The following is a 22,475-nucleotide window of genomic DNA, read 5'->3' on the forward strand; positions in this document are numbered from 1 at the left end:
CAGAAGGCCAACAATTCACTAAAAATGTATTTTTTTATTGGTCTTATGAAGTATTCTAATTTGTTGAAATAATGATTTGGTAGGTTTTTGTTAAATGTGAGCCAACATCATCACAATTAAAAGAACCAAAGACTTAAACTACTACAGTCTGTGTGCATTGAATTTATTTAATACACGAGTTTCACAATTTGAGTTGAATTACTGAAATAAATGAACTTTTCCACGACATTCTAATTTATTGAGATGCACCTGTATATTATTGTCAGTAGTACTTAAGTATTAATTAAATGTTACCCATTGGTATGTTTAATACATAATTATTGCTATTTATTGGATTGTACTTATAATGGCTCTGAAAAGACATTAAAAAGTCTATGTAAACTTTTGCAGGAACTTAAAATAAAAAAAGTATTTAATGAAACTATTACATTTGAAAATGAAATTGCATAATTTTTTTCCATATATTTAATCCTTAAAAGTTCTAAAATAATCATTAATAGAACAGATTCCTTCCATTAATTATTAATGTAACTGGATTACATTAATGTCAACTGGAATCATTAAGAGTAATTGGAACAGAAACTGTTAAATCTTTACAATTCCCATTTCTAATATTTCTTTATAAAAACAACTGCATACAAAGTGACTTATCAATCTGTGAAAACTGCCCAAGCTAAATTAAACTCAAAACGGCAATTAATTGATTTATTCTGATGATTTGATCTCTAACATTTGACCAAGTCTTTGTGGCAAAGAGAGTCCGGCAGCTTTGAAGACCCCCGTTCTCAGGGGGGTGGGCGAGAGGCAGGGAAGGCAGACAGACACAGTGTCAGAGAGCTAAAAGGTAGGATTACCCTCCAGGGAGTTCAAGAAGCTCCTCAGCGTGCTAATGTGTAAACAAGTCATCAGAGCGGTGTCAGAGGGCTTTCAAAGCCTCTTCTCATCCGAATCCCCACGGCACGGGCCGCTGGCATTCAGTGAGACTGTGTGTCTTTTTAAGAGCCACTCCCATGGGTCTTAAAACACATGAACGTAAGCAATCGCTCCTTAGCTCATCAGCCCACGCAATCAGGAAATGTGGGGGTGGCTATAGGAGCATTGTGACAGATTCGGTGAGTTGGTAAGACTCTTTCAGCTTTTTGTCCCTAGCTCAAGCTCATATCTGCTGCAGCTGAGCCCCCTGGACAGCCCGCAGGGAAAGGGGGGGATGGCAGAGGCCAGGAGGGGACAAAAGGTGCTAAAAGGCTGAATGACAATGAGAGAGAAAGATGTCAATCACTGTACTGTGTCTAACTAAAACTAAAAGCTTTACATACACAAACATATAAAGAGAAAAAAATATATTTCTGGCCCGCCAGAATTAAGTAAAATGTGACAACAAGTGAGTAAAAATGTTAATTTTCTTTATATCCTGTTTTTATGATCTTAAGACCCTTAAAAGTAAAACAAAATAGAGTAAAAACAGTTAAATATATGAAATACTATTAAAACTTAAATAAACGGTATTCTATTTTAATATATAATTTATTCCTGTGTTGGCAAAGCTGAATTTTCAGCAGCCATTACTCCAGTCTTCAGTGTCACATGATCATTCACAAATCATTATAATATGCTGATTTGGTGCTCAAGAATCATGATTATTTTCAATGTTAAAAACATTTTGTACTGCTTTTTTCTGAAACCGTAATTTTTTTTCAGACCTCACTGATGACTAGAAAGTTAAAAATAACAGCATTTATTTGAAATATAAATATATACATATTTTGTAAAATTCTAAATGTCACTTCATCGGTTTAATGCAAGGATCATGTAGATTGGACTATGAAGACTGGAATGGCTGCTGAAAACTCAGTTTTACACACATTAAACAAATCTGACCCCAAAATTAGTAGTGTATTAGATCAGTCAAAAGACAAACAGTGGTATGTGTTTTAACAACAGTGCTAGTATCCAGACATCTGATATTACAGGATGAAGATTTCTCATCTATTCTAAGAATGATAAGTTAAATGCTAAGCATCACTGAAAGTGGAGACTGTCTGTGTATCACTGTCCTGAAAGAGTTTAATGAGTGAGCAAACACTGAAGGTATCACAGGTATCACACTAACCCTCTCTGCATTAGCAGTCAGATCTCTGAGGACTGCGCTGTCCGTGGTACTGAAAAAATCCAGCTGCTGCGCACACAGCTTTTATAGGCTATGAGTGCTAACTTCTGTGACAGTGTGAGCCAACACACAAACTGAGATTACATCAGTCCAGTCAGTGGGGGAATTTGAGATGTTCCAAATGGCAAAAAATGATAGAATGAAGAAATAACAAAAACTTTTCTAAACTGAGTTTTTGAGTTAATAAGCATTAGAGCCTGTGGACTGATTTCCCAGACACAGATTTAGCCTGGGCTAAGACTCTGAATTCCAATGGATAATATGCCATTTAAGTCTGAGCCTTAGAAATGAGACAAAAATATTCATAAGTTTCCTTTTTGGATGAGGACAAAAAAAATATCTAAATTTATACACTGGGGAAAAGGTTGCAAAAAAAACTACAATTATGTTTTAAATGTGTTTTACAGTCTTTCTACTTCAAAACGTCAAATTTAATTCAATGTGTTACTTGCATTTTCTTTGTAATTAAGTGTGAAATCTACTAGCAATTTCTGAGTGAAAATATTTCCTGCACCATTTTTTTTCCAGTGTATGACAAAAGGTAAACATTAAATACACAATACACATGAATTAACCATTAATTATGAATAGCTGAATAGTTATAAATGACATAATTCTCTTGATAAATAAATAAATAAATAAATAAATAAATAAATAAATAAACAAACAATAAATAAATGTATAAATGTATGTATGTATGTATGTATGTATGTTTTTTAATTAAAAAATACACCCCGTTTACTATAGGGGGATTATTTTTGATTTTGAGTATGTGAATTCTTTCTTAATTCAGAGAGCTACGAAATGCATCGGAAATGAATCTGATCCCACTGACCAGACAGTTTTAACATTAAAAGCTTGTTTCAGCCTTTAGTTAACCTCTGGCTGACAATCTCTAAAAAAAAAAGTTCACATCGGGGAAAGTTCTCTTCATGAAACTGATGACATATTGTCCCTTTTATATCTCCTAATGGAAGAAGCCTCAAGAAGTGCTTAGATTACCAAGCACATTAAAATGTATACATCTTTTAAAGATATTAAAATGTAAACATTTAGAGGCGTTTAAAATCACAATGCTCGAGCAATCGATGGAGAAAGGTTTTGGTTTGACTGGTGACCAAGAAGTTGGGCTCTAGTTGAGCTCTAGTTGAGCTCCATGATCATATATGCAGTTGGGAGAAACTTACAGAAGGACAAACATCACTGCAACACTCCACCGATCTGGTCTTTATGGCGGTGTGGCCAAACTCAGTCCTCTCCTCAGTGAAGACACATGAAAACACACTTCAAATTTGCAACAAAGCACCTAAATAATTCTCAGATTGTGATAAACAAGATTCTCTGGTCTGATTAACCTCAATTCTAAGCATCACGTTTGAAGGAAACCAGCTCTGCTCATCACCTGCAGAGTATGGCATCCCAAAAGGTAAGTGTGGCAGTAGCAGCCTCATGCTGAAGGGCTGTTTTTCAGCGGCAGGGACTGAGGGACTCGTCAGAGTAGAAGGAAAGCACAACACAGCAAAATATTGAGAGAACCTTAATGAAAACCCAGTCCAGAGCATTCAGAACCTCAGACTGGGCAGAAGGTTCACCTTCCAACAGGACAATGACCCTAACCACACAGCAAGAGTGGCTTATAGACAACTCTGTGAATGTCCTTGAGTGGCCCAGCCACAGATTGAGCTTGAACCAAATCAAACATTTCTGGAGAAACCTGAAAATGTCTGCCAGCCCCCATCCAAGCTGACAGAGCTTGAGAGGTGAAGAGGTGAGGAGAATAATTGCAAGTAATTGCCAAATGCAGATGTGCAAACCTTGTCGCATCATACCAAAAAGACTTGAGGCTGTAAAGGTGCTTCAACTAAGTACTGCGTTAAGGGTATGAATACTTATGCAATGTACTTATTTCAGTTTTTTAATTTGAATAAATTTGCAAAGTTGTCACAAATCTCAAATTTTTTTTTTTGCTTTGTCATTACGGTGTATGGAGTGTAGACTGATGTGGGAAAAAAAGTTATTTAAAGCAGTTTAACAGAAGGCTGCAACATAAAAAACGTGAAAAAAAAGAGAATACTTTTTATAGGCACTGTATTTTGCACTGCACATCCACTTCAATACCAAGTTCACAAAACAATCCATGTTGCAATGTGCCACTGAAACTGTTAAGGTCAGAGTGAAGTGATCAGGGACCTTGTGAAAAACAAACTTTAGTCACTCCGCTTGAAAGCATATCAAGACTTTATAGCACCAGGTGTTACACACAGCCAGAAACAGCACAAGATCTGACAAATTCAGGGTTCCCACTCTTTAATGAACACCAGATTCAATTACTTTTTCCAAGTACCTGCCATTTCCTCAAACACCAACTTTAATCATGTTCCAGTATACATGGTGTACCTGAAGGCCTTTATAATAACACATCGAGTATAATATTTAATATGTAAACATGTATTTTTGTAAGCTCAATATAGAAATGTTAATGCTTCCATATGCAATATTGATATGTCAGTAAAGAACACTGGCTTTTATGAGTTCATTTATCATGCATCCAAACTCTTCATTAGGTGACAATACATATGCATTAGTCTGTAATAGATTTTAACACACTATGCATCATACACTTGCTGAATTTTAAACAGTAACAGAGGAAAAGCTGGGCATCAAACACTAATCGACTCAGCATCACAAACTACCAGACAGAAGTTGTTCAGATTCAGGCAGAAACACATGCCTTGTGAAAAATATAAACAATGTGTTGACTCACAATATGAAACATGTTTGATTTCCTTAGAGTCAGACTGAACGGACCCAAAGTCTGAAGCTAATATAATAGAGTCTGTGACTGTGACCATCATACAAGATGTAGAAGTCGGCAAAAGTCATGTAGTGTATTCCAGCCCTAAGTTTAAGTACTAAAATAACTCAAACTAAATAAACTCAAACTAATAAATAAAAATAAAAGAATAAAGACTAAAAATTACAACAAAATGTCTCAAATTAAAAAGAAAACAGAAAATATAAAAATTAAATCTAATTCAAAATCTTAACAAAAACTATAATACAGGGTTCCCACTCTTTCATGAACACCAGATTCAAGGACTTTCAAGGACTTTTTAAAGCACTATTTATTTAATTTCAAGCACCTATCAAATTCACACCCCAGCATATGTAGCATCATGAAAGACCTCTTACAGTACTTAACATTTCACTTACACTTAACATAAAAAATTTCAGAGTAATGTGGTTTTGAATGTGTAGGTTTCATAAATTTAGACCACTTTGAGCAGACGTGTTCAAAGGAATTTAATTAAATCCATTGAAGTCAATGGAGTTCACAGTGGTAATATTCAAATACAATTTCTCAAATATTAATAAAAATATATATTCTTGCATCAAACTGGTTTTTGCTGTAATTCTTGTAAAAGATTTAAATTTGAGAGAATTTCTCAATTTTTAATTAATAAAAAGTGGTTAAACAGGGCTCTACGCGTACTTTTCTTTTAAAATGTAAAAAAAATTTAAGAGCACAGTCAAAAATTTCAGGAGCACCTTCTAATCAATAATCAAATTCTGATCAAATATTAGAATAATGAATAATAAAACTGCCAGTAGGTGGCGGCAAATCATTTAATTTATCACTGAATCATTCATTCAATTGATTCGTTCAACGACTAATTTCATTCAGGAATGAAGCAAGTGACTGACTTTATGAATGGGTAATTGATTCAGATTTGTTTAAAAACGCACAACGAAACACCACTGTGTTTGCTTGGAAATGCGCAACGGCTCAGCTGTGACTTTGTTTGAAACTATTTTCATTGATGAAATAGAGCAAAATCAGGCAATAGTGTTGTAGTCAGACAATGCAAGTCACTTAATATTAATTTCTTGTTTACTGAACTGTTGTATTAAATCAATATCACATTTGCAAACTCCCTTAATAATCATTAAAAGCTGTCACTCACTCATCTCATCACTGATCTCACAAAGTTTCATTATAATCAACGAAGCTCCCTACACTGCACAATGAATCTCTTATTTACACCCTGTCAACACTTTGTTTGCAATAATGAGAGGATTCGTGAGATTGCAGAACTCAGCACTGAACAAAACTCAGGTGTTTGAGCAGTGAGTGGATTCTGATTAACATTGTGTTCAAGGAATCAACAGATTTGTCTGTGATACATTACTCAAAGCAGCAAAAACACGTTGTAAATAAGTTAGAAACCTTTGAAGCTCCCCTGAGCGTACTGTAAGCAAACACAAATATGCTGATCGGGTCAGTCGCACTGGTGCTCCTAAATATTTTTTTCAAAGTTGCACGCAGTAATTTTCATTCGCAAATGCACTGCTTCTCCATAGGTTTTCTCGCGTTTCCCTATCTCAACCCCCAATCATTAGCGCAGTTTCGTTTAGTCTTTGACAGCGCATATAGGACAATTTTTGAAATAGCACCATTCTACTAAACAAAATTTATTTCAAATTTAATTCAAGCACTTTCAAGGACTTATATTTGTTTTCAAGTACTTTCCAGGCCTTGAATCCATGTGTCTGATATTCAATTACTTTCAAGTACTTTCAAGAAGCGTGGGAACCCTGATAATAGTATATCAATGATGCTAAAATAACACTGGTCTGTATTACAGACTCACTTCAGTACCCAGGCCACAAACTGCTGATTTATATGACAAGCACTCCAGAATTGTGGATGTCGTGCCAATGTGGTTGTCAAGAACATCAGATGTTCTTCAAAATTCATTAAGAATGTCTAAGTTTGAGGGTTTTCCAGCTGACAGAGCACTCAATTACTTTCAAGAACTTTCCAGTTCTTGAATCTGTGTCCAAAAATACTTTCAAAAGCAAAGAAACCCTGCAAATTTTCCCTCATTGTGCTCTTATAATTCTTCGGGACTTGCAAATAATGGCATCTACTATCTCTATCGTACTACACTGTGACTGTGCAGGTCAAATTTCTAACCACAGATTAGATGTAAATCAGATCACATGTTTCTGCATTTAGGTTTCTGATATAAGAAATCTACGAATGAGAGAAAAGGCTGATTTGTAGTTTAGTGTCAATACACAATCTTTTAAACTGAAGTTTTCTTAGGATTATGAACTCAATCAACAGTAATCCATATTTCTTAATAAATGTTTTCCACTAATATATCTAGTATATCTTCTACACCATCTTTATCTTCAGATCCTCTTTATCGTTGTACTTTTGAGGCTAACATAACTGCATCTCAAAGTGATGAAGGGAGAGGTAAGTAATTATCAATTCTCCTTGGCACAGATCACACCTAAGTGCAAGTAAATTAGTCAAGCTGACCCAGATAAGAAATGGGAGGGATTAGAGGGACAGAACGGCCTACAGGGGGGCCCATTTGGACCATGATGAATGACACGCACTCAGAGCAGGCTAATAATAGAAAAGGATGTTGGAAGAGCAGAGCCAGGCAGGGGTGGCACTAGTGAGCCAGGTGACCTGTTTGTGTAAATAAAGTGTGTTGCAGGTAAACATCCGCTGCTGAACAAATCCCAAAACATCTGGCTTCACCCACCAAGGCCACAGGCCCAGTGTGCCAGACAAATCATAAAAGAGGTTGTGGGGAATTCTGGTTTCTTGGGGCATGAACTGTGAAAGGCAAATTTGAGTGCGGATGCGTTTGAGAAAGCAAGGTCAGCAAACAAGGGACAGATGTTGGGTAAATATTTACTGTCGTGTATAGCTAGTCTAACTATTGTACTGTCGGGTCTGTAGACCCAGGAAAGGCTATTGTGTGTTACACCACTACATGTTACGTGTTTTATACATGACTTGTTGGAGTCGCCATGACTTTTAAAATATTTTTGAAAGAAAGGCAATGCTGAATTTATTTGATCAAAAATACAGCAAACAGTAATTTTAGGAAATATTATTACAATTTAAATAACTTATCTTTTATTATATATTTCAATGATGGCAAAGCTGAATTTTCAGCATCATTACTCCAGTCTTCAGTGTCACATGATGCTTCAGAAATCATTCCTATATGCTGATTTGGTGCTCAAGAAACATTTCTTATTATCAGTGCTGAAACCAGTTGTGCTGCTTATTATTTGAGTTGAAATGTGATATATACACTGTATATATATATTTTTTTTTTTTGATTTTTTGATAAATAGAAAGTTCAGTATATACATAAACACACAAACATATTTACATATCCCTATGTTTCAAAGTGGGGATTTGAACAATAAATCCTTATAATTTCTTGGCATGAATGCATAACTTTCAGCTATCACTTTATTACATAATATTGGCAATATATACATGTCACTGTCAGACATTTGGCAGCTGTGATTAGCTCTAGTATGTTTCAATGTCCTGAATGTATTAACTTTTTTATTTAATAAAATGTTTTTGTGTTGTGGCTTATCAATGCAAATTCTTTACACCATGATAAGGATTTATTTATTTATGAGAGGTAAAAGAGAAGAAATAGGTGTTCGGTTGATATTGGAAACACTCACCATTGTGTAGTGAAGTGGACAAATTTCTCACTGAACTGACCAATTGGAAGCACCGGAGGATCCTAAAAAAATAAACAAATAAACATACATTGTCAAAATCATTATTTACAAAAATATCCACAATATAGAATAAAAATATCAACACAATGTTTATACTTTACAGAAAAATCTATGGTTTATAATTCATAGATTTTGTGTGGCCTTGACTAGTTTGCAGAAGGGTTACAGTCCATAATGAGGTATTCTATGTGCGGACATTCAAAAGCAGCCGTGTATATTCAATTTTGGAAGCACCTGAACCCCTCTTTTGATTGACAGTGGAAGATTGCTGACGCACAGAACATTGGAGAAAAAAAAGCTTACACTCCCAGAGCTGAACATTTAGTTACGACCTCAACCTCCAAATAATGTTAACAGGGTAAAGAAATTAAATCAGATACTTCTAAAGCACAGACACACTGAACCCAAATGGAACAAGTGAAATAAAGCCAAATTCCAGATCTAATTCTAATTGTGTAAATAGGAACCTTGCTTTCATGTATGCATTCAGACACCTCTGAAATCAAACTGAGACATATTCAGTCTAATATAACTTTCATCACAATACTCGAGCCCCTGTTTTATCTAAGGCTAGAGAAGAAAGACAAAATGTGGCCTGTTTCAGAGAAAAGATTATTTGTATTCCAAAAATAACTATAATTTGAATTATTATGACCTCAGGGGAAAGAATTGATGACATCAATACAAAAGCCTTGATGTTAAAGACAGAATTGAGATTCAAGGTGTTTGAGAAGGACACCTTCTCAAACAGGATGCACTGGAAGGGAAAGTGAATAGGTTTTCTTTTAGGAAATGTCTGTTTGTGAGTGACAAAGAGAAGAGAAAACTGCTTTAACAGCCAGTAGGAATTAAATTAAACACACACACACACACACACACATGTAAATACAGCGAGATGCACACAGCCTCACACACATACACAAACAGATGCATGTACACTTGAGGACGCACAAACACCTTCATTTGGGGGTCTTTGATGTGGCGGCTACATGATGAGGATGATGATGAAAGCACTGTTATATTATGCAGCTTGCTGCCATTATCCAACACTACAAACAGAGCCAGACCATGGCCCGTCTTCCTCCACAATACCAGCAGTAAATATACATGTAATTGCCCAGCAGCAATTATCAGGCAAAATTAGATCAGTAATTACAGAGGTGAATTTAAGCCCGAGTCTTATTAGAAGCATCAGGGTTGTTTCAATACACGACCGGAGAGGGGCAATTAAAGACGAGCCGCCGTGCAGATGGACAAGTGTGCCATTCTGATAAAGAGTGTCTTCTATAAAGAAGTGCACTACAAATCAGAAAGACAGCAACAACTATTAGACACCAAGTAGAGCTGGACCTGACCGAGGGATTTAGAGAGAAATAAAAGAGGTGAAAGAGCCAAGGAGACTGATGCAAATTTGGGGATTGTTTGAGTGTTGAGTGTCATAAAAGATGACCTCTTGAACGTCCTTAAGGGCCATTCAAGCGTTTTTGCTTGTAAAAATGTGAGACACAGGCAGTGGAATGGGGAAAAAAAAGGGCAAAGCCTCAAAACAAGTTTTTAAAAAGCTGAACTTATTTGAACTCAAGTGTCTCATTTTTAGAACACTGTGTCAGGCACAAGATACTGCAAAAGACGCAAGATGTGAGTGCAACAGTCAAACATGTCCGTCTAGCATAGAAAAAGAATGGAAATAGTGCAGTAGAATGGAAAAATGCATTCTTTGTGAATGGAAACCTCATCTGAGGTTTGCTGAGGTACAGTCACTTAGATCAAATATTTTGGTTTTCTTGCCATTCTAATTTTTTTTTTTACAAGAAAAAACACTACGGATGTCCTGATGGCCCAGAGGTGAACGTGTAAAGCTGCTGTTGAGTGAGCACACAACGAATAAATCAAAATACAGCACAATGGAATTGGAAAGAATGTGGGGTTCTTAAGTTTTAAAAATTACTAATTAAAACTAGACCGCCAGACTGTCATTACCAGCATCCTCTCGAAGCCAAAGTGTTCAGATTATTAGATCAACTACCTGTGACCATCCTGAATTTCTCCCATATGTGACCCTGGACCACAAAACCAGTCTTAAGTCGCTGGGGTATATTTGTAGCAATAGCCAAAAATACATTGTATGGGTCAAAATTATAGATTTTTCTTTTATGCCAAAAATCATTAGGATATTAAGTAAAGATCATGTTCCATGAAGATATTTTGTACATTTCCTACCGTAAATATATCAAAACGTAATTTTTGATTAGTAATATGCATTGCTGAGATCTCCATTTGGACTACGTTAAAGGCGATTTTCCTCAGTATTTTGATTATTTTGCACCCTCAGATTCCAGATTTTCAAATAGTTGTATCTCGGCCAAATATTGTCCTATCCTAACAAACCATACATCAATGGAAAGCTGATTTATTCAGCTTTCTTAATTTAAAAAAATGACCCTTATGACTGGTTTTGTGGTCCAGGGTCACATATGATTCATGACACTTTTATTTCCTTCTAGTGACTTTTCAACATTACTGATGGTAAACTCGCATTTAATGGGTCTCCGATTGTACATTCACATCACAGAATATACTTTCCCATTTTTCTAATTGACTGGCCTTGATGTCCTCCTTGAGCAGATATCCTCTTTATTCTGCCTGTTTCTCATATTCTCTCAGGTATAGTTTCTAAATGTTCTCTTTTCTCCTGCTCTTTCAGTCCATCACATTCACTCTGCCTCTTTCTCGGGCTGTGCACTAGATTACTCTTTAAAGTAGGTCCTGGGGAGTACCCACAACTCCCGACTCAAGCTCTCTCTCACTGTCTCTCTCCAAAGGTTGTAAATCAGTGGCAGTGAGTAATAAGGCCTTGGTCAGCTGAATGCAGTCGGCAGCGGCAGCGCACTCTTTGGCCTGAGGGAGATGGAGCAAAGGGCACGGCAGAAAATAGTTTGAGTGATGCCTCTGCTGGATGAGTAATGAACAGTTCAAGCAGGTCAACTCATTACACGAGCGGCCGTTTAATTATTAATTACGTGCAGCAATCTATAGCAGAAAGGACACGTTCGGTATGTTTAATGTGTGTTTATGCTTCCCTCTCCTTCATCTCTCTGTGGCGTTCTGTTATTAGCATGTGTCAGTGAGTAGCTCAAGCAGAGAAGAGAAGGGAGAGGCTCCCCCACACACACACAATTAACACAATTACTTATTAATTACTCACATAGCAGTGGAAAGCGCATTTAAATGTTGGAGTTACCATGGCCTACAGGCTTTAACTAAATGCTGAGAAGACTGATGCAAATTTGGGGATTGTGTGAGTGTTGATGTGGTACAAGATGACCTCTTGTTACTCCTCAGATCTGCTAATTTAAGGAACAAATCTTCTGAGGTTTGCTAAGGTACAGCCATTCAGATCAAATAGTTTTAACAGATGTTGTCATCTTACTTTTTACCTAGAAATAAAAACTATATGGATATATGTATATGAATACAGTAGTCAACATTTGAAATGGATAAAAAAAAATCTCAGAAACAACAAAAAAGTCCTAAGACAAGAACGCATTTTGGTTTTAGGACAACTTTGATGAAAGGTTTTGATCCACTTCAAATGTTGGCTATTGTATATACAGTGGGGCAAAAAAGTATTTAGTCAGCCACCAATTGTGCAAGTTCTCCCACTTAAAAAGATGAGAGAGGCCTGTAATTTTCATCATAGGTATACCTCAACTATGAGAGACAAAATGAGAAAAAAAATCCAGAAAATCACATTGTAGGATTTTTAAAGAATTAATTGGTAAAGTCCTCGGTAAAATAAGTATTTGGTCACCTACAAACAAGCAAGATTTCTGGCCCTAATTACAGGCCTCTCTCATCTTTTTAAGTGGGAGAACTTGCACAATTGGTGGCTGACTAAATACTTTTTTTCCCCACTGTAGATGCATATGTATATATACATATATATGTATGGATATTTCAGTTTTTCTTTTTTAATAAATCTGCAAAAATGTCAACAATTCTGTGTTTTTCTGTCAATATGGGGTGCTGTGTGTACATTGAGGAAAAAAATTAACTTAAATGATTTTAGCAAATGGCTGCAATATAACAAAGAGTGAAAAATTTAAGGGGGTCTGAATACTTTCCGTACCCACTGTATATATAATACATATGGGAGTGTGTGTGCGTGTGTGTGTATTTTTTCATGTGATGTCAAACTGAATTTTCAGCAGCCATTATTCCAATCTTCATAGTCCAATCTACATAATCCTTCAGAAATGACTCTAATATGCTGATTTGCTGCTCAAGAATAATTTTGCATTACTTATAACTGTTCTTATAACCATTTTCAACATTGATAATAGTAAGAAACGTTTGGCCTGAGTAGCAAATAAAATGATTTCTGAAGAATCAATGACAGTGAAGAGAAAATTCACCTTTGGCATAACAGGAATAAATTACATTTTAAAATATATCAACATAGAAAACAGTATTTTACATTGCAATAATAATAATTCATACTATTACTGTTTTTACTGTATTTTTAAGCAAATAAATGCAGCCTTTGTGGGCATACATGTACACACACACACACCAAACAACTGCCTCAGGACCAGTAAATTCTGAAGAATCACTAAGCTGACTGGGTGAAACACAGCATACAACTCTACATACATACCAGAGTTAGAAAAGTGTGTATATCAAAGATGTGAGTTTAACACAAGAGCTGTATCTATTTCAAGGAATATCTGGGTTTAACTGACCCTGACCCAACTCCTCAGAGAGATAAGGGTGAGAAAATGTGTCAGGGTTTAGCTGGGTGTATTTTAGCACCTAACTGATGTCAAGGTTAATGCAACAACTCTGTGGTCCACAATCCTCAGTTGTCCAGAGCCCTGTCATGCTACATTAAACCACCACTCTGTGTGCGCGCGCATGTTTACACACATGCAAGAGACCAAATGAAAGAGAAAGAAAAATAGAAAATAAAAAACAATGTATGAACTTATTTAATAACGTTGAGCTGCTATCACAGTCTGACAAACATCAGATAAATTAGTTTGTACAAATAAGAAAATATATGAAATAGTCATTTATTTATTAAACTGTGCTTATTTTACTGTTAATCAAAAAATAATTACAATTTGCTGCCCGAGCTTCATCAATATGTTTTCAAGTTTAGCTGAATTTCCAAATCCAGAGTTAAGCCAATTGTTCCGTTCAATGCCTTGACATCAGCACGGCCGAGCTCTCGACAGCTCCAGCTCTTCAGAGCTCAAACCCTGAGCAGAGCTGATAATGCACCTCGCTTCATTAGGAAACAAAATATCAGCTTTCCACCCCATTAGGGACGGTTTCGTACATGGGACACAGACTCACCTCATCGACAATGCACTGCAATAACTGAAGAGGCTGTAATAGAGGGGGGTAGAAGAAAAAGAGATTAGACCCCATACAACAACCTTACAGTGCAAAGGAAATAAAATCATTAATGCAATAAAACAGGTAGCAATACAGCTTAATCAAATGCACTCTGACTCGGGAAAAGCCGTTTGATCTGTAATGTTTTCTTATTTCTAATGGCACCTAATCTGAATACAGGCTGTTAAGACCAAGCGCATTATTGTCTGGTATTAACTTCAGAGGGAGGCAACCATGCGAGGTGAGGAGAAAACTGCGAGGGGTTGCGAGAGGAGCCGCCTACATCTCAGAAAAAACATGAAAAACACTTACCATTAAGGAACCCTGGTTCTTTTGAATCTGCAAGGGGAAAAAAATGTAGGTGAGAGTGAGTGAGTGAGAGCAAAAATATGCAATTAGTACGTTACAATCACAAGCATTGTACTTGTACCAATACATGTTTATGATCACTGGGGGAAGATTATGAAAACACTGATGGCCAGATATGGGCATGATGTGTTAACATCGTTTACATAATGAAAACACATCAGCTAATAGTTAGGATAAGCTTTTCCAAGCATTTTTTCCCATTAATTTCATATTTCCTGCATTTTATTCACCTCCAGGTTTATGTGTTTGACTCTAGAAGTACATTCATGATATAAATCTAAAAAAGCATCACAGTCTGGGGATAAAAATAGTGGGTTATCTCTTTGACAATAATATAACTTGTTTCATAGGGGTTGTTTTATATTCATAATCATGTGATAACAATAAAATACTTACAGTCTCTACATAGCATTTCTGTTGGAAAGGGGCGTCCTAGTTAAAGGTTAAAAAAAATCTCTCGCATATTTTGTTGTTTGAACTGAAATGTTATTTTCAGGACAATGCTCCCCTAATTCAATCTGGCTTAAACCTCCTGCCTGGACCTCATAGTTTAAACTAACAGCTAACGATGTGAGGCCCTCTGATGACATATTATATTACATACTAGTCATTGTTTCTTTTTCTCAATTAAACTCTTTAAGTACCTGGAGACGCTGGACCCATAATGTAGGAACTAAATAGCACACAGCATTGGCTAAAACTGCAAAGCACGGCAATCACAGGACAATTAAATGCATAAATATTTGTTGTATGCGCTGTTTTCCAATTAAACCACTGGAGTTAGATAAAATACTTCAATGTGATCTCCACTGAAAAATCAAGACCACTTTAAACACATCACCTTGGTTCCTTTTTGAAAATGTTAAAGTCTTACAATTTGTCAAGTAAGGCCCTAAATGGAAATTAAACACAAAACAATGCTATTTTGTACACTGTAAAAAAAATTATATATATATATATATATATATATATATCGTTTTTTGTTTTTTTTCTTGTACAGTTTCGAAGACTTTTTTAAAAACTATGATTATTTGGTTTTTACAAGAAAATATTTTAGTATTTCTGCTTCAAAATCTCGCGTTTCTTTGTAATTAATTTGACAATTTCTGAATAAATTTTTTCGAAATCAGTTTTTTTCAGTTTCAGTTTCTCTGTTTGTAATGTTCCACTTGTCTGTGTTTGTGGTGTTTCAGACCATAGTATGTGAGCAGGGCAGAGTCAAAGAGTTGTGTGATTTTGCTGGGGAAAAAAGAGTAGGCAGTGTTTTCTTTCACTCCAGGATTGCTCAGAGTGGGGTTTCCCCAGTAAGCATATAAGAAAAATCGAAAACATTTAGAGTGGAGCTGCAGCGAAATGATTATACAACACTTTGGCCAAATTTTTTCCTGAACTGCAAGTAACTCAATATCAACTTCTTGTTTACATAACTGTTGTATAAAAGTAATATCACACTCAAAACTGTGCTGTTATACTAAATATTGCCAAGACTGTGATTACCTGCGGCCTCAACAGCAACAACACTCTTGCTAGAGTGATATTGCTTAAAAATAGCATTAAAGTTCTGGGAGAGCAAAATCATACATTATATTCAGATGAATATGAGGCTTAAAATGAGCTGAAACCAAAACAGCCAGAAAACAGAAAAGGCAACAACAAATCAATCAGGAGGAGAAGCGCTGGAGGCTGTATACACACACGCCAGCCAGTCTGCAGTCTTCAAAGATTTTCCGAGCGAGCCATCAGGAGACGCCATTAACTCCTGACAAAGAATGCAAATTAATCCCAACATGGGGTGAGACGAAATTAAAGAGCCTTTTATAATCAGTGACAAGATAACGCATTGAAAACACACACCCATACACTCACACACACAAAACAGCAGCAGATTTGCGGCTCTAAGTGTGAGTGGAGTGGGGGCAGGGCATCAGAAGTCAATGCAGAAATACAGCGGGCATCTCTTGAAATCTCAGAGCACAATGGACAATGACTCTTTGAGCATGTGTGTGTGTGTGTGTGTGTGTGTGTGTGAGAGAGAGAGAAAACAGACAGATGCCCGAGCTGATGTGAGTGACAGGCCAGGCCTGAGGTAGCGTGTGTGCTGGCTGGGTGGCGTGTGCACGCGTGTGTGTGTGATGCCTGCAGGTGAAGAGTCTGCAGCACCATATGGAGCTGTGAAAATTAACATCAAGAGCAAAAACGCTCTAGCAGTGGGAGGTTTAGCTCTCTCTCTCTTTCTTACTGACTAACCCCCTCCCTCTTTCTCCTTCATGCCTTTCTCTCGCTCTCTCTATTTCCATTCCATACGAATTCACAAATGCAGGAACAGGGAAAGGGAGAATAAGGAAGATTAAAGGAGGAAGTAATAAATTAATGGGGTGTGTATACATGAAATGCTTCAGTATAATGCCTCTGGCTCTACGGGCCAAGAACAAAGTTTTGCCATTCGTTGGTTTCAACTGATATCGCTTTATCTGATAATGATATACTGTATGATGATAGATTCTGAGAAGAATGGTGGACCTGAATGGATTTCACACATTCCATGTCATTGTTAATGAGGATTTTTGTTTTTCTTTTGAAGGATTAGTTTTTGGCCAACATAAAAAGGACCAATTTAGTTCTGCAGTCCTGTAAGGAAGAGAAATGCTGTAAAATATTTAACATCAACAGATTCAATCACGGTTCCAGACACTGTGTGTATGAGGGTTTGTTTGTGTGTACATGTGAATACATTAGTTTACGTAATAATACTCTGTGGATTAACATGATAATGGCCCTGTTAATAGATAATGCTGGAGAGCAGAGGAAAACAATTTCAAATGAGACAAGCCTCCAGGCCACGGGATAATGCACACACACAAATGCACGAATGCACTCGTACACAGAAAACACCCTGGCCTCTAGCCTTCTAACATTCTTTCTACCCATCAACTGTTGTGCAAGTTCATCATCTCACACAGTTTGTTCATCTTATATTTTGTCTATTGTATGTTAGAAATATTTATGCTAAAAATGGATCAGGATTTAGGATTAATCATAGTACTACTCATAATATCCTTTCAATTTCACATATTGCACATCAATTTTGTAACTTTCGCCATTGTGCGCGATAGCTTTGCATCAAGTGATAAAGTACAAACACACACCAGTGCCAAGCCCAGCCTCCGTGACAGTTCGATGCTCAAGGCTTTGGCTCTAGATGCAGCCTCAAAACGTTCCTTTCGGAGTTCCCCTGCATGCCCTGAGTGGCTGCTTTGTTTTAATATGCTAATTAACCCAACAGGCATGCTGGGAGTAATTTATTGAGCATTAGTCAACAATTCCCTCATTAAACTCACTGCACTCTTACATGCACAACTTTAAAAAGCCGAGAGTCTGATTAGAGAAAACTAGGGCACTGAATCAGATTTGAGCATACAGTATATTTCTAGAGTATATACACGGAGCTGAAAACTGTCACAACTAAATGATTAAAAGAACACTTCACAATATATATCATAATATATATTCACAATAAACATTTATAAATCTTGGTTAATGTTACATTCGACATACTGTACACCAGTGTTTCCCAACCTTTTTTTAGTCGCGGCACCCTTTGGAAATTTTAACAAACTTGTGGCACCCTACAAAATTAATTTTGTCACAATATTTGAATTTCTAACTTCAATATGATAATTTGAAAAGTATAGATATTCGGTACAACAGGGAAGAACTGCAGAATATAATGTCATACAGATATTTTTAATATTATTAAAAAATATTTGTCCATCAATGGTGGCAATCAAGTAGGCTAATTTCTAATGAAGAGACCAATTTATATGACATACTTTAATGTAGGCTTTTATACATATGTAAACATTATTTAATTATCATTATAACTACCTATCTCACAAATTTTTGCTCTCTCAGTGTTTTTTTATTTTACAGTGGGGTAACTTTGGTGCAGTAGCACGAGATAGCTTGAATTTTGAATTGAATAAAAAATGACAAGTAAGCAGTCAGTAATAAAATAAGAACAAATAAAGACATTAATAATGATAGCACAAATAAAAAATAACGACAGGCCTTCGAATTAAATAAATTGCTTTTTAGTTTTTCAGGTAGGTCTAACAGTAGGGTTAAGATATTTTACCTTTTTTTTATTTATTTTTTTACCAATTATCCAAATGTTTAGTCCTAGAAAGCTATTATTATCAGAACACGTGAGCATAACATAGCTGTTAGCAGATCAATGAATGAGAGGGCAGCGTTACCAGAGTTGCCCATATACCACACCATGTTACAACACAGTAGGGCTATTGCAGACAGAAACAATACTGTACTACATCGATGTTTCCTGTCGGCTCGATTTTTGAGTGGACTTTGTATGGAGTCAATATAATGCCACTTATATATACAAAATAATAAAGTTTTGCAAACGAAAATAACGTTTTGCAAACGAAAATGAAAGTATTGAGAAAAAATAAATGTGTTTTTTGCAAACAAAAATAAAGAGAAGTTGTGAAAACAAAAATAAAGAATTGCAAAATATAAATGAAACAGCACAAAAGCAATGATTTTGCAATACATATTTTCCATGGCCATATCTACTAATTTATTTGCAAGGAAACGCAGCCCTGAACGTTAAGTAAAGAGATCGAAATGAAGGTAAAAAAAATCAAATACATAACGAATATAAAAATATTACCAATAATAATAATAATAACAATAAAATACATGGACTTACAAGACTTGTGGGATGAATAAAAAAAAATTATTGTAGGCCTATTTTATTTTATGTACTTTATTTAACATTTATTCATAGTAAACTTTATTCGAATGTTGTCTACATCGCATGCAACACAGTCCCGTAGCCTAGGACTATGGTTAACACTTAAACCACCAGAGGTCGCTGTATACCTAAAAGTGCCAGCGGGTTAAATTTACCCATGCACATGACAAACAATACACATTTTAATGCTATAAAAGTGTGCACATTGAGAGAAGTAAACAGCAGATGTTCATGTTAACAACTTCTTTAACTTGAGCAAACACTGCTAATACACATATATATTTGTTAATAAAGTTAATCAAACGAAAACATGCATGTTTTAATGCTAGAGAATAACGATGGTGCCTGGATCTCGGGCCGATGACATCACTTCCAGGGAGGCATGCCGAGGCCTGTTGTACACGCCCCCGTCCCTTGACTCCACCCCCATGTCAAAACAGTGCCAAAAAGCGAGACGCGCAGAAACGTGAAGCGCAAAGGGAAAATGGTATTGCAAGCTCAAACTTGACTGAAACGCAAAATAAAAGCAGCGTTTCATTTATATTTTGCAAAACTTTATTTTCTTTTGCAAAACTTTATTTTCTTTTGCAAAACTTTATTATTTTGCATATATAAGTGGCATTATATTGACTCCATAACTTTGCTGTTCCGATTCGCAATGAACGGTATACAAGTGGAGCACTCATATGGGCTGTGAGCGACTGAGCGGAGCGCACACGCATAGAGCGGGATAATACGCAGAGCGTCACACCACGTGAAAGTGAGACCTGAGCGGTTAACTAATTTTAGGCAGCCAAAATTTCAGTGCATCTCTAATTACTGGCGACATCAGAAAAGGATATTATATAATAGATGCTTTTTTTTAAACATTTTAGCAATTTAAAAATATTAAAAAAATATTTTTTACACTGCACCCCTGCTCTCGACAGACTGCACCCGAGGGTGCCGCGGCACCCCGGTTGGGAAACACTGCTGTACACTACCGTCCAAAAGTTTTGGGTCTGTAAGATTATTGGTAAAACACTTTATTTTAAGGGCCCATTTCCATTACTAACTAGTTGCTTTTTGGCTGTTTATTAGTACTTATAAAGCACATATTAATGCCTTATTCTGCATGACCATATTTTAGATCTTACCCCATACCTAAACTTAACAACTAACGTACTAACTATTAATAAGCAGCAGATTAGCCATTTACTGAGGGAAAACTCTTAGTTAATAGTGAATATGTGAAACCTTTCTTATTATAAATGTTAAAAACAGTTGTGCTTATTTTTTGTGGCAAGTATGATACATTTTTTCCCCCAAGATTATTTGATGAATAGAAAGTTTAAAAGAACAGCATTTATTTGAAATAGAAATAAAATGTTTGTAACATTATAAATGTCTTTGTCACTTTCAGTCAATTTACATTAACATTAACCAAGACTAAGAAATTCTGTGAAAGTATTACTCATGATACCTCATGCATTACTGTAATAATGTCAATAAGCGAAAAGTGAAAGTGACGTAACGTGTAGCCAAGTATGGTGTCCCATACTCTGAATTTGTGCTCTGCATTTATCCCATCCAAGTGCACACACACACACACACACCTGCATAAACACATGAGCTTTTACCTATACAGCTATGACAGACGATGTCTCAAACAGGATTTAGGAGAAACAAAGCTGCTTAACACGAACATATTAAAATTAATTCCTTAATACATTACAATACATTACACTCATGATTTTGGCCACTTCATTGCATATTAATTGCAATTAAATGAGAATTTATATACAGTTTATAATAAATGAATATTAAATGCACTTTGATGAACTTTCTTTTAGACTGTTTTTTACTCACTTAAGTGGGAATGAAGTAGTTCTTTTCAGTTATTTCATAATTTTATAAAGTGCTTAAAATGTGGTTAAAGTGTACTGCTGAATGTACTAACAATCATTTATGGTAGACTACAAAAAAACTTCAAAGCCATTTCTATTGAAACTTGTATGTAATACTGACACACTACATTTAAAATAATAGTGAAGTACTTTACATGAAGATTACTAAAACTCTCCCGCAAGTGCCCTTTTATTTCACTAATATTATGAGGAATAAAAGGGCACTTGAGACATATATTTTAATTTTTTATTTTTTTTAAGTACAGTACGCTACAAGTGCACATTCAATACAATTAAGTACACATCTTTTTTACAAGTGTTTAAGGAGCACTTATATTCGTAATACATCCTACATCCCAGCATCACAGCAGGTGTATGTACTTCAGCAGGTGTTAATCTGTGAAGTCTACAATGCATGCTGGAATAAAGAACAGATGTGGAAAAAGCAGCAAACACAGAAGCAAAAGTAGAGCCCGACCGATATATCGTTTTGCCGATATTATCGGCCGATATGAGCCTGTTGCCGATATATCGGTATATCGATATGACATTTTTTTTTACAGAACATATAATGCAGATAAAATGCTTGAAATTATGTAATTACTTAGTTTGTCCAGCAAAAAGTAGAGCCCGACCGATATATCGTTTTGCCGATATTATCGGCAAATGAATCCGGCCGATATGAGCCTGTTGCCGATATATCGGTATATCGATATGAATTTTTTTTTTACAGAACATATAATGCAGATAAAATGCTTGAAATTATGTAATTACTTAGTTTGTCCAGCAGAGCGCGCTCCATTGTTTGCTACAGGCGACCTACCTGGATGAAACGCTTTAAAGCTTAAGTCCAGGTCAATATCTCCGTAACGGCGCAGCGAATCCGCACCAAATTCGGGGGATCCCTTCACCTCGAGGAACCCTCTAGATCGCGAATAGCGTGTACGTCTCAAGGCCCTCTTTCGAATGAGACCACCCCCGCGTAGATAGCCCCCGGGGTTCGGGAGTTAGGGGTGGTTAAATTCGCGGTCCGGCGCCAACCGATCAAGCGATCCCGGGGGGCTACCGATGCGCAGAGGGTGGCGTTCGAGAGGGCTCCTCGAGCTGAAGGGATCCCCTGAATTTGGTGGAGATCCGCCGGCGCGTTCGCGACATAGTGACACCAGTCAACACTTTCCCTTCAGTGAGGAGGTTTGTTCAGGCAGCATTCACGCGTTGTCTTATTCGACCGTAAGTGCCCTGCGAAGTGGACTTCACATGAAATTCTGCCATGATTCCAGTTCCAAGGGAACGTACATGTTAC

General features: G+C 36.3%; 1 long non-coding RNA gene across 1 annotated transcript; it reads right to left on the reverse strand.

Moving 5' to 3' along the window:
- Positions 1-8,527: 8,527 nt before the first annotated feature.
- Positions 8,528-14,499, reverse strand: LOC107553110 (uncharacterized). The gene is made up of 3 exons (XR_001604932.1): positions 14,456-14,499; positions 14,102-14,134; positions 8,528-8,745 (listed from the first exon to the last, which is right to left on the reverse strand). It is a non-coding gene; the product is annotated as an uncharacterized lncRNA (long non-coding RNA).
- Positions 14,500-22,475: the final 7,976 nt, after the last annotated feature.

Source organism: Sinocyclocheilus grahami, unplaced genomic scaffold (genome assembly GCF_001515645.1).
Source record: "Sinocyclocheilus grahami isolate Dianchi unplaced genomic scaffold, SAMN03320097.WGS_v1.1 scaffold464.1, whole genome shotgun sequence".
Taxonomy (NCBI): Eukaryota; Metazoa; Chordata; class Actinopteri; order Cypriniformes; family Cyprinidae; genus Sinocyclocheilus; species Sinocyclocheilus grahami.